Here is a 13,559-nt window from a genome sequence, read left to right on the forward strand (position 1 = left end):
AGGTATGAGTATGTTTACACTTTATAAATAGATAGCATAACATCTTAAAAAAGTACATATATTTATTCTTTTTACATTTTTCTTATTTTCTTTTTTATGCAAATATTAAATATTTAAAACTGAATTCTTTGTAAGGGTAGAAAATCAAGCTGCCTTCTTGTGATTTTTTTAGTAGTTCTTATTATGTACTTTGTAGTGCTACACAATCTGGAGTATATGTCTTTAAATTTTTGTAACTGGATTTGGATGTCATATGATGTGAAAGGTATTTAAGAAGTGTTTTTATATATGGAAGTATGTCTGATGAAGTTTTAATGAACTTAAAATGAAAGTGCTAACATTTATTAAAGTGACTTTGATTTTATCATGGCTTTGCTTTGATCCTTGTGCCCAGCTACATTTTGCGTTTTTTCTCAGGATACTTTCTCGGACAGACCCTTTCAGCAACCCTGAGGGGTTGCCTAACTGCTCATTTCTGGAGGCAGTCTTTGGACGACTATCTCTGCACCCAACGGCCTGGGAGTCAATACAAATGATCGTTGGGTTCTGCAGATCATATCCGGAGGTTACTCAATTCTCATTCTCCATCCCCCCATTCCCCCCAAACACCTTCCAGATGTGACACTCAGTCAGTGGGAGGAGGCAGCCACAGAAATTACCAGGCTGCTCACAAAATGAGTCATCTAGCCTGTCCCCCCAACCAGTCTTGGATCAGGCATTTATTCCAGGTACTTTTTAGTGCCAAAGAAAACAGGGGACTTAAGACCCATTCTGGATCTTTCAGCCCTGAACCTGTCGGTTGCCAAGACAAAATTCCAGATGGTCAGCCTTCAATCCATTCTGCCCTTCCTGCAGATAAACAACTGGATGTGCTCAGTGGACCTCCAGGACGCATACTACCATATCAAGATGAACAGGAGGTTACTCTGCTTCCAGCTGGGAGCCAATCGCTTTCAGTTCGGAGTGCTCCCATTTGGGCTCACCACCAACCCCTGGGTGTTCACCAAACGCAGTAGTAGTGGCTCACCTGCAGCTGCAGGGTTTTCAGGTCTTTCCCTACCTGGATGATTGGCTCTTCTCTGTTACCTCCAGGCATCAACTGTTTCAGGCCAGGGATCATCTCCTTCAGATTGCTCAGTACCTGGGTATTACTATAAACCTCAACAAGTCTCAGCTGACATCAAGGCAGGTACTGGATTTCATAGGTGCTCGGCTAGACACTACCCAGGACAGGGAGTTTCTACCTCCAGACAGATTGTTATCTCTCCACCATCACATGCTTTACATTTTTCAAGCCAATCTTCCCCCGGCGGGCTCAGTTCTTTGGGCATAGGGGTCCATGGTGGCCACGATCACTCACGTCCTGATTGCATATCTCCATATGAGTGTTCTGCAATGGACCTTAGCCATTCAGTGGTCTTTGCTGGACCTTCCCTTGTCACATCATGTTCAACTAACCAGTGTGTGCAGGGACTCCTAACCAGTGTGTACAGGGACTCCTTTTGTGGCTCCAATCCCCGGACCTCCTTCAAGGTCAGCCATTTGTGTTTCCCTCCCCTGCGATCACGGTGATCACAGATGCCTCCCTGCTTGGGTGGGGGGGCATTGCATGGGAAGGACAGTCCATGGCACATAGTCCTCCCTGGAGACAAATCTGCATATCAGTGTCCTGGAGATGAAGGCAGTGCTTTTGGTGTTGCAAGCTCTCCATGCCTTTTTTCCTCGGGGGACTATTGCCATACAGATGGACAATATGTTAGCAGTCTGGTACATCAACAAACAGGTGGGAACCAGATTTTATCCCCTTTGTCACAAAGTCATGAAATTGTAGGAGTGGGCAGTCTCCACCGGCTGTTGTCTAGTGGCAATGCACATTCTGGGGAAGTCCAACATTCTGGTGGGCAAGTTCAACCATTCTGTTCTGATCCCTTATGGGTGGTCTCTGAATCTTTCATTAGCGGAAAAGATCTTTTTAAAGTGGGATCAGCCTTGCTGTGATCTCTTTGTCTCTCCTTCCAATGCGAAGTGCAGCAAGTATTTCACTCTCAACCCCCCCTCCAGGGGATTCCCCAGGGATGGTCTAGTTCATGCTTGGCCCTCCGGTCTACTGTATGCGTATCCTCCACTCCCTCTAATCCCAAAGTTCATTCAGAAAGCTCAACAGCTGGGGAGCTCAGTGATCCTCATTGCCCCTTTTTGGCCTCATCATGTTTGGTTCCCCACTCTGTGGTTTCATGTAATGTATCCTCCTTGGATGCATTATATCAATCCTTAGTAGGCCATCCATTGTGGCTCAGCCTACTATACCACCCCAGATGGCAGCACAAGCACCCAGCACTTCAGGTTTACAACCTGTCTGCATTGCTTCCACAACCCCTGCCCTACATACTGTACCTGCATCAGGTAACTCTGCCCTGGATGCTGGAGCAGTGGTACCCTTCAGGAGCAATACCAGTGGAGATAGCAATTTTCTCACCCAGCAGAGAGCAGACAGAACTGGTGGAGGATATCATGAAGGTGGACCTTAGTGCATGCATTGGCAGGTTTGAAAAGATCCTGCATCAGATTGCAAAAAAAAAACTGCTATGTCTGGCACTGACCTTGGCAACTGATACAGGGGACAGTTATGACAGCTCTGAGGGTGAGGACTAGATTCTCACTGTTCTCAAGCTGGATGTAGGTATTCCTCCAATGTCCATGTATATCCCCAATCATGTTGTACCCCAGCCTGTAATCTCCATCACCATGTTTGATTGTCTTGTATGTCTGCTCATGCTTCCTGACCTACTCTATCTACCTGGCCTTCTCATTATTAAACATCTTCCACAGCATTCCCCTTCCACCCACCAAGAAATGGCCACCTGTCCCACAAAAAATATACCCATTATAGACCTCTCCACTTAGCCAATATGTCATCTTGACATAGTTGATTTGTTCAAATTGGCCATACAACATTATTCTGTTGTTGTCATCCATCACTGATGTGGTGACTCTCCAAATGCATGAAACTGTGTGTAAAATTGTATATTTATGTTGTGAAGAAGTGGATATGCATTGCTCTGTCTTACTACCCTCATGCAAATTCCTGTATTCTTTCCCCAGTATCCTATCCTCTGCTTGCCAACCCCATTTTCATCACAGTTATATCCACCCCCTTTTCACACATTTATTCTGATCAAAAATAGATTCCCACACAACACACATGGCTAGAAATGGCCCATGGAAAATACTTCACCTTGTGTTCTCAGCATTTGCACAGAGGTCAGCATAGTGCAACAATGCTGAGTGATGGTGAGCATTATTTAACTTCTTAATGCAAAAGCATAAGATTTAAATTTCAGCTGCAGTGGTCTAGTCACCTTTGCACATGTTCTTAAATTTGCTGTGTTATGGGAATAGAGAGTAAAGGCAGACTAAAGACAGCACTGTGAAACAATTAATGTAACAGTTCTTAGGTTGCTGGATGTAAAACCTACGGATGCCTATGTGGTGTTTTGAGATAATTACCCTGTTTGTAGGCTGATGCTTTTTCATAGTGTCATGAGTTTGATTACTGTTATTTCATGACATTTCACATTCTTATATATTTAACTGCAAATGTTTGTATTTCTCTCTAATATACATTTCATTAACATGCCATTTGAATAGTACAGCAAAACATAATTTGCAAAAACACTGCAGCCTCAACAGGGAGACATTAAGCCAACTCTATCCTACTTATGTCTTCATATCTGTTGCACTCTTAGTATAGCAAGCACTTTATTGCACAGAGCATGTCAGATGAATGATGATTTAATAACAAGTGTAACGTAGCATACAGATGTTTGTACATGTACCATAAACCATATTTTTAGTATTCCTGCCTGATCCTGTCCCTTCTACTTCAGTAAGTTGTCACTGTGTCAACTGTACTATTTTAACAGTGTGAAATATTAATCCCTCTATGGCACGATGAAATAATGCTGACATGTATAGATAGATTTTTGACTACTTTCAAGGGCTCTAGTCCAGGCATTACCTAAATGTTGCTGTTTTGGTACACAATTTTATATGTACCTGTTGGCTACATATTGCTATTAGCCACCATTATCCTTCTTCTGTCATAAGCTATTTTGCCCCTGCTTCCATCTCACCCTGTCAATGCATTTTATCCCTTCTGTATATTATTATTCATCCTCTGCATTTTTTTCAATGTCTCATACCAAGCACTAAATGGAACTAAGGCTAAATGTAAATACACAGCTTTTGGCAATATCTTTTTTTGCCTTCAGCTGCATTACTCTGTTGCACTTTGTGCCACTATACTTTTCCTTAACAAAGCATTATCCTGTTGCTGTATTAATATGCCTGCTTCCTACTGTAAAGACCGTCTTGTACTGATCTTACTTATGCAAAAAGTAACACAACAGAAGTATGTGCAAAAATAAGACATGCACTAATGTGTTATTATGTCTGTCTTGTGTATTCTTGTCTCCAACTGTTCAACTCTTCAAACCAATTCTGTGTCATCCAATAAACCTCTCTGCTTTGAAACTACTTTCATAAATCATCACCAGCAATAACATGCTTGGTCCCTCATATATTTCATAATATACCTGTAGCATTCATAGCATGCAACCGTCTTGATAAATGTGTGAATCATGACACCTAAAACATGACCACAACACATATCATTTCTGTATTCCATCAGATTCACACATGGTTGTATGTGCATAATGTATCTTTGCATGAAAGTCAGTACAGAGTACCATAGAATACTGCTGATTCCCACTCTAAGTTCAACACTTCAAGGTATGATTTTGCAGGAGCTATTACTTTGCCATCAGCAGTGCAATTCAGCTTGACAGCACTGAGCTTCTAGCAGAGAGTAAAAGAAAAAAAAGAAAAGCAAATATTTATTTGTTTAGGTTGTACAATGTCTATATGTCTGTACTGAAATTTGTCAACAGGTTATCTTGATTTCAGAGAGATATTGACACAGTTAATTCAGTCGGTTAATGCATGTCTGCTCTCCAGTGTTTGCACTTGCAATTGCACTGCAGTTTTAGTTAACCTATTTACAATTAATCCATCAATGTTATTCTGGAGTGCCCTGTTCTATGTAAGAGATGTGTATCTGTCTTGTCAATGCACATTTTGCAAGCATGAGATAAGACAAGCGTGCAATTATCCCAGAATAAAGTAGCAGGAAAGTTTGATTGATAATCCACTGGTTTCCAACTGTAAATTTCTTTGGCTTCCCATACTGTGAAACAGGTACACATCCCTCAGATGAACACAATGTACATGAAGGGCAGTATCCAAATCTTAACAGAGAAGCATGTATTTACATGGGACAATCATAGTGCTGTTATGTTGTCCTGTGTACACATGCATTTGTTCCAAAACCTGTGATGCACAGTACAATCTGTTTCAAACAGTGGATTTTCAACAAGTACAAATGTGTTTATTTTCATATCCTTAGATTCAGATTTCTCCTGTGGCACTTGTAACTAATACTGTGCTCTCTATATTGTGTAATTAGATAGGTGGGGGATTTAATGTTCAATGACAGAAACGTGTGTGTGTGTGTGTGTGTGTGTGTGTATATGCATATGTGCACCTAACAGTTTGTGCTGTAACCACTTCCCTTGAGAGGAATTTATTTAACTTTAAACATCCTCTCTACAACACACTGAAGGAGGTCATCCTGTCAAAAGTACACTTCCTCCTATTGAATTTCAGACTTCTTCCATGGCACTTGCAACTAATGCTAATAGATTGTATAATTAGATAGGTAGATGTTTTGATGCTTAAAGTACGAAGCGTGTGTGTGCATATAATTGGTACTGTAGGCACTTCCCCCTTAGGAAAATCTATTTAACTTTGCTCACAGCTCCCTTATCTGACTTTTAACAGAAGCATCTGCTCTGTAATACAGTGATAAGGTCAGGCTTTCAAAAGTGTATTCTCTTCTGTTAGGAGTCAAACTTCTCCTATGGCTCTTACAACTAATAATGTGTAACTGGATAGGTAAGAGGTTCGATGCTTAACATGAGAAACTTGTGTGTGTGCATGTAATCCTTTGTGTTGTATCCATTTATCATGTGGGGAAATAATTTCACTTTAAACACAGCTCCCTTTTCCCACTTTTAACAGAAACATCCTCTGTGCAACACAATGCTGAGGTCATCCTGACAAAAGTGCAGTCTCTCCCCTTAAAAGTCTTAACTTCTCCTGTGGTGCTTGCAAATGGTAGTGTGCTATATATATTGTGTACCTAGATAGGTAGGAAGTTCAGTGCTGAAAGTGGGAAACTTGTATATGGGTGAGGTTATATAGTCAGGTGAGCATGTCCTCCAACACAGCTGTGCTACATCAACTTAAACTCTGGAGGAACAGTTTAAAACTAATCAATGACTCCCTCACCCCCTTATCTCACTTTTCACAAACACACACTCCATGCAACACACTGATGAGGTAATTTTTTGTATAGTGCACTCTCACAGTTTAAAAATTGGACTTCTCCTTTGGTGCCTGCTGCTCTTATATTATTTTATAGAGCATGTAACTAGATAGCTAGGAGGTTTGGATACAACAGGAATGACTGTGTGTGATTACACACATTTGCAGTGGCAACATTTACAATCCCAGATGGCTGTAAAAGTTTATTTACCACACACATCACCTTGGCAATACACTGCTGATATCATCCCTTCATAGATGCTGTTTGTCTCACTTGTACACAGGATTCCCTTGTGGCTGTGGCTCCTGATAGCGTGCTTTATGCATTGCGTAACTTGATAAATAGATGGCGCAAGTCCATGTTTTACCACATTCAGCATATAGAACTGTACACATGTAAATACATGTACCAATATTTTATTGACATAACTAATTGTATACTTTTGGACTACATGTACTTAACTGTATTTAATGTTAAATTCTTATTGACTTGTGTACTCTGTCTTCACACATTATAATGCTTGTTTTGTGTTTTGTACCACTGAGATATTCAAGTCATGATTCCAAACATTAAGGGACCAATTCACCCACCAAGTTATCAAATAGCAATAAGTAAGTAAGTAAATAAATAAATAAATAAATAAAGGCTGGTCTACAAGTTGAGTTTGTCTCAACTCTTTCTTTGTGATTTTCACCAGATCTCCCTCCAAAGGAAGTCTGGTACTTTCTGATAGCATTTGTTTTAGTTATTTGTTGGTTTGTTTGTTTACTCATCCTAGTGCATTAGATTCTGGCTTGGTGCTACCCCCTAATTTTTCCCTTAAAGTATTCCATTCCAGCACATTTCAACACCTGTGACAAATATTTAGACTCATTACTGCTAACTACCCCTAACCAGATAGCCACATTACTGGCTTTAGTCAGAGTTGTGGGTACTGCCTGGTTGCCCCCTCTGCTGCCTTTTCCACATGCTTCTGTGTCTGCCTGCAAGCAAACTCTTGCATTATTTCCAATTAAATCATCCATTGGGATATCCTGAGAGCATGCTAGCTTCTTGTTCCCTTGCTGTCCTTCCCATTCCAAGTAAATTTTAGCCAGTTGTCCCTGTGAAGGTATTCTTCCCACAGCTGTAACTGGACTGAATTGCGTAGTCAATTATTCCTCTGTTTTAACCACTGCAGCTTAGCAATAGCTGTGTGTAATGTTGTATCCCTTTTGGTGACAATCTCTTTCCCTTTCATGAGCTATCCTGCTGTCTCCCATTATTTTTGTTCCACACCTATTCACGATAGGTATCAGTACTGAATATACCCCCTCCTTTGGTAACACTGATACCACCTATCCTCATACTTCCACTGGTAACTCCAAAGTGCCTATCCTCAAGATCTCAGTTTCTACTACAATTGACTTGCCCTGTTGCCTCTGTTACCTGCTGTGATCACTTAGATTCCCCCATAGGTTCCCTAATACCCCTGAATAGTGCTGGGTACCACCTTCTTATGCAATAGTGACCTGATTGCTAGATAGAGGTCCCCCTTTTTCTCCATCTCTTCAGTCGTGTTACAGTCACAGTCTGCCTTTCAGATTCTCATGTCCTCAGGTATTGAGTTATTCCATCACCTAAAGGTCTACTAGCTTTTCAAATGTAGTGAATTGACAACCACTCATCCTCTCTTGAAAGTTAAGTGCTTATTTCTGCAGTATGATCATTCGCATTTCCACAATCCTTTCTTTTATGCTCTCTGAATTTCTTTAAATATGCTTCTTTAGTCAGTTTAAAACATTCAAATAAGAATTGTTTAACTTTATCATAATTCAAACAATCTACAAAATTTTATTTGGCATACATGTCATTACCCATAAGCAGAGGAGTTAAAGACCTCACCCTCTACCATGGGTCAGTTTGGTGTCGATTATACAAATGAATGAATGAAAGTATCAAAGTAATCACCTTGGAAATAATTTGGTACCAACACTGGCATCTTGGGTTTTGCTTCTCCCTCCTTAATACTCGTGTTTTTGGTGAAGGACCTCTATTTCCTTATCATGCTGTACCGCTTTTCCTTTTCTTCACCTCGCTGACTTTCTCTTTGCACCATTTCTCTAATGCCAGATGAGTTTAAAGGTCATATGATAATGGGTTGCACTATCCTTTTCCTGTCTGCTGCACATCCACAGTACCTGCTAAGCTGCCTCTATATTTATTGTGATGTATTGCAGCTGCATACAAGGTTGTTATAATGTCCTTCTTGGGCACACTGGTATACAAAATTCCTTTCTTTTTAAACTTCTTGATCAGCTGCAATACTCACATCATTACATATTCTTCTGAACTAATTTCTGCTGTTTGTCTACCTATTCTAACTAGAAATAAAAAAGTACTGTGCAATTTATACCTCTGCACATTTACATTGTGGCTGCAACTGTACATGCACCTTTAGTGATAAAAGTGCTTTGCAGGCTAAATATGTGTAATTTAGTATCCATATCACTGCTCACCAATGTGATAAAAAGAGGTGGTGGGTAGGGGCTATGGTACATGGAGCTGCTGTACCAACTAATTTATCTTTACTTCTAAAAATCTTAAAAATCCTATGTCACCTGGAGTATGATTTTTTGAGTCACACCACTGGTACTAAATGTATTAAAATATAAAAGAAGGCACATAAATATGAACCACTAAGCAGCTCACTAAGTATAGCTTAGACACAAAAGCATGTAAGAAATATGCACTGTTGCCTTGGATATAGGCCTACACCATCCACACCCAAGAATAGACTCTGTAATGAACACCCCACTAAGCAGAGTATTTGGCCTATCTCTCCAGACCCCATTTCTCACCACTTTCTCTAGCTTTCAATGGTTTCCAGTGCTCACTTACTCATAGTAACTGTACTATGAATAAATTGTTATATTCAAATACACATGTACATTAATTTTGAGAAAAGGCTAGTAATATTTTCCAGCACTACAGCCTTCTGTCCTGGCCAAGGAACTAAATTTCCCCCATCCCATGTTACTAGGCTGATACCTCTAGATTACTGTTTCACTGTTGTTACTGAGACAAACAATTATAATCACAAATAACAATGTGTAGCAGAGCTGTCTTGCTAATTAGAGGTGTACTCCATCAGTTTGTTACCACTTAATAAATAACATCCTGTTAATTATTAATTATTTAATTAATTAATTAATTAATTAATTAATTAATTAATTAACAGATAACTAGGCATAATGTTCTTAGAACTGAATAAAAAAGGTACTTAAATTAAACAAATAATTCTAGCAGTACAGTTAACAGTTAAATATACAGAAATATGAAATTGTACAGGGAAACAGAAAATAACCATCTTGATGAAACATACTTTAAGACAGAATATCATCTGTTCACAGCTGTACATTTTTCTACCTAATTCTGAACTAAAATAATTTCTGTACTAAATCAGACTGGCTGAATTTTCAGATATTGCAAGCAGAGAAAAAGTTTAGAGAACTCATAAGTCTGTACATCAGAAGCACTAGTATAGCTATGTCTTCTGTCCTCTTCCTTCTTCAGTCTTTCTCCATCACTTAGTTTTTTCAGGCAGAAACTGTGGGTGCAGTGATGCAAAGCTTCACATTTACATGTTCATAAGTTTCTTTACAATGTCATTGCTAGCTATCTGCTTAAAATCTTCTGATTGCTTTTTTGTGGCCTTTACCTTCATGGCTTAGATACAGTCACATGTCTTGTAATAAAAGAGCAGAATAATCCCAATCCCTGGTACACAAGTTTGCTTTACATTTCATGTTCTTGTATAATTGCTGTATTTCCCAGCAGAGGGCAAAAATCTTCAGTTACAACTTCATGTACATTTTTGTATATGTTGCTTAGAAAAAGGATCACACATCCTTTCATACCACTGGGAAACACACATTGGAAATTTACATTGTATAGAAAAAGCTCACAAGTTCACGCATCTTTTTATGCCACTGAGAAATGCATATTACATTTTTATAATAATTACATAGTACATTTTGGAATATTTTCTGCTTAAAACCTGAGCTTTGGCCGGCTAAGATCTAGCTGTATTCAACTGGATGTATAAGAGAATTTAAGTACCTTTTATCTGCACTTTTTTTCAAATAATACAGCATTTTAATTGATTTATTTGTGTTGCATTGAATATTAACTGAACTGGAAGTTTTGAGTCTGTTTTTTTCAGTTAGGGCTTGCTAGATTTTATTGCCTCTTACAATTCCTGCATAGACAGTAATTGCAGTTGGGGTTAGTCTCATTCATTGATATTCTGTTACTGCCTATTTAAGTGGTACATTTTGGAATATTTTCTGCTTAAAACCTGGGCTTTGGCCGGCTAAAATCTAGCTGTATTCAACTGTACTTATAAGAGAATTTAAGTACCTTTTATCTGCACTTTTTTCAAATAATACAGCATTTTAATTGATTTATTTGTGTTGCATTGAATATTAACTGAACTGGAAGTTTTGACTCTGTTTTTTCAGTTAGGGCTTGCTAGATTTTATTGCCTGTTAGAATTCCTGCATAGACAGTAATTGCAGCCGGGGGTAGTCTCATTCATTGATATTCTGTTACTTCCTATTTAAGTGGTACATTTTGGAATATTTTCTGCTTAAAACCTGAGCTTTGGCCGGCTAAGATCTAGCTGTATTCAACTGTACTTATAATAGAATTTACTTTTTTCAAATAATACAGCATTTTAATTGATTTATTTGTGTTGCATTGAATATTAACTGAACTGGAAATTTTGAGTCTGTTTTTTCAGTTAGGGCTTGCTAGATTTTATTGCCTGTTAGAATTCCTGCATAGACAATAATTGCAGTTGGGGGAAGTCTCATTTATTGATATTCTGTTACTGCCTATTTAAGTGGAACAGTTTGGAATATTTTTTGCTTAAAACCTGAGCTTTGGCCGGCTAAGATCTAGCTATATTCAACTGAACGTGTAAGAGAATTTAAGTACCTTTTATCTGCACTTTTTTTCAAATAACACATCATTTTAATTGATTTATTTGTGTTGCATTGAATATTAACTGAACTGGAAGTTTTGACTGTTTTTTCAGTTAGGGTTTGCTGGATTTTATTGCCTGTTAGAATTCCTGCATAGACAGTAATTGCAGTTGGGGTAGTCTCATTCATTGATATTTTGTTACTGCCTATTTAAGTGGTACATTTTGGAATATTTTCTGCTTAAAACCTGTGCTTTGGCCGGCTAAGATCTAGCTGTATTCAACTGGATGTATAAGAAAAGTACCTTTTATCTGCACTTTTTTCAAATAATACAGCATTTTAATTGATTTATGTGTGTTGCATTGAATATTAACTGAACTGGAAGTTTTGAGTCTGTTTTTTCAGTTAGGGCTTGCTAGATTTTATTGCCTGTTAGAATTCCTGCATAGACAGTAATTGTAGTTGAGGTAGTCTCATTCATTGATATTCTGTTACTGCCTATTTAAGTGGTACATTTTGGAATATTTTCTGCTTAAAACCTGAGATTTGGCCGGCTAAGATCTAGCTGTATTCAACTGTACGTATAAGAGAATTTAAGCACCTTTTATCTGCACTTTTTTCAAATAATACAGCATTTTAATTGATTTATTTGTGTTGCATTGAATATTAACTGAACTGGAAGTTTTGACTGTTTTTTCAGTTAGGGTTTGCTGGATTTTATTGCCTGTTAGAATTCCTGCATAGACAGTAATTGCAGTTGGGGGTAGTCTCATTCATTGATATTTTGTTACTGCCTATTTAAGTGGTACATTTTGGAATATTTTCTGCTTAAAACCTGTGCTTTGGCCGGCTAAGATCTAGCTGTATTCAACTGGATGTATAAGAAAAGTACCTTTTATCTGCACTTTTTTCAAATAATACAGCATTTTAATTGATTTATGTGTGTTGCATTGAATATTAACTGAACTGGAAGTTTTGAGTCTGTTTTTTCAGTTAGGGCTTGCTAGATTTTATTGCCTGTTAGAATTCCTGCATAGACAGTAATTGTAGTTGAGGTAGTCTCATTCATTGATATTCTGTTACTGCCTATTTAAGTGGTACATTTTGGAATATTTTCTGCTTAAAACCTGAGATTTGGCCGGCTAAGATCTAGCTGTATTCAACTGTACGTATAAGAGAATTTAAGCACCTTTTATCTGCACTTTTTTCAAATAATACAGCATTTTAATTGATTTATTTGTGTTGCATTGAATATTAACTGAACTGGAAGTTTTGAGTCTGTTTTTTCAGTTAGGGCTTGCTAGATTTTATTACCTGTTAGAATTCCTGCATAGACAGTAATTGTAGTCGGGGTAGTCTCATTCATTGATATTCTGTTACTGCCTATTTAAGTGGTACATTTTGGAATATTTTCTGCTTAAACCCTGAGCTTTGGCTGACTAAGATCTAGCTGTATTCAACTGGACGTATAAGAGAATTTAAGTACCTTTTATCTGCACTTTTTTCGGTGTGTCCATATTCATTAAGGATATCCACATATCTAGGCTAGTTGCACAGCATAATGCATCTGAGATTATCCAAGTGCAACTAACTCTGGGCAAGACTGCAATCTGAATTGTAGCTTGCTACAGACCCCCCACCATGCCCCAGAATTCCCACTCCTCATATCTTGATACACTGGAAAATATTAGGGTACAACCCAACACCCTAATAATGGGTGATTTCAACTACCTCACCATTAATTAGGAAAACTACTCATGTACCAACTCTTTTGCTCAATGTTTTCTGGAATTCATAAATTCCAATGCCTTGGATCAACTTATAGGCACAAAACAAGACGAGCGTACACTGCAAAGTCCAACAAGGTTTAATAGCTGAGTAAATCAAGCTTACAGCAATCAGTAGTCCGGTGCACACTCCGGTAACTGCCAAGCAATAAAAAGTTAAAAACGATCTGGCTGCACAGACTCCAGGTCACAAAGTGTAAAGCGCATTTTGTTAGGAAACACTTCTCCTAACTTCTTCAGACAATAGTGCTCAGAAAGAAAAAACAAGTTTAAGTACTATCCTAGTGACTCATACTTGTAAATACAATTAAGCCAATTAAGCAGAGTCACATAATTTAAAGGTATAATCCTAAAATACTG

Source organism: Protopterus annectens, chromosome 2.part0 (genome assembly GCF_019279795.1).
Source record: "Protopterus annectens isolate FY-2018-M chromosome 2.part0, PAN1.0, whole genome shotgun sequence".
NCBI lineage: Eukaryota > Metazoa > Chordata > Ceratodontiformes > Protopteridae > Protopterus > Protopterus annectens.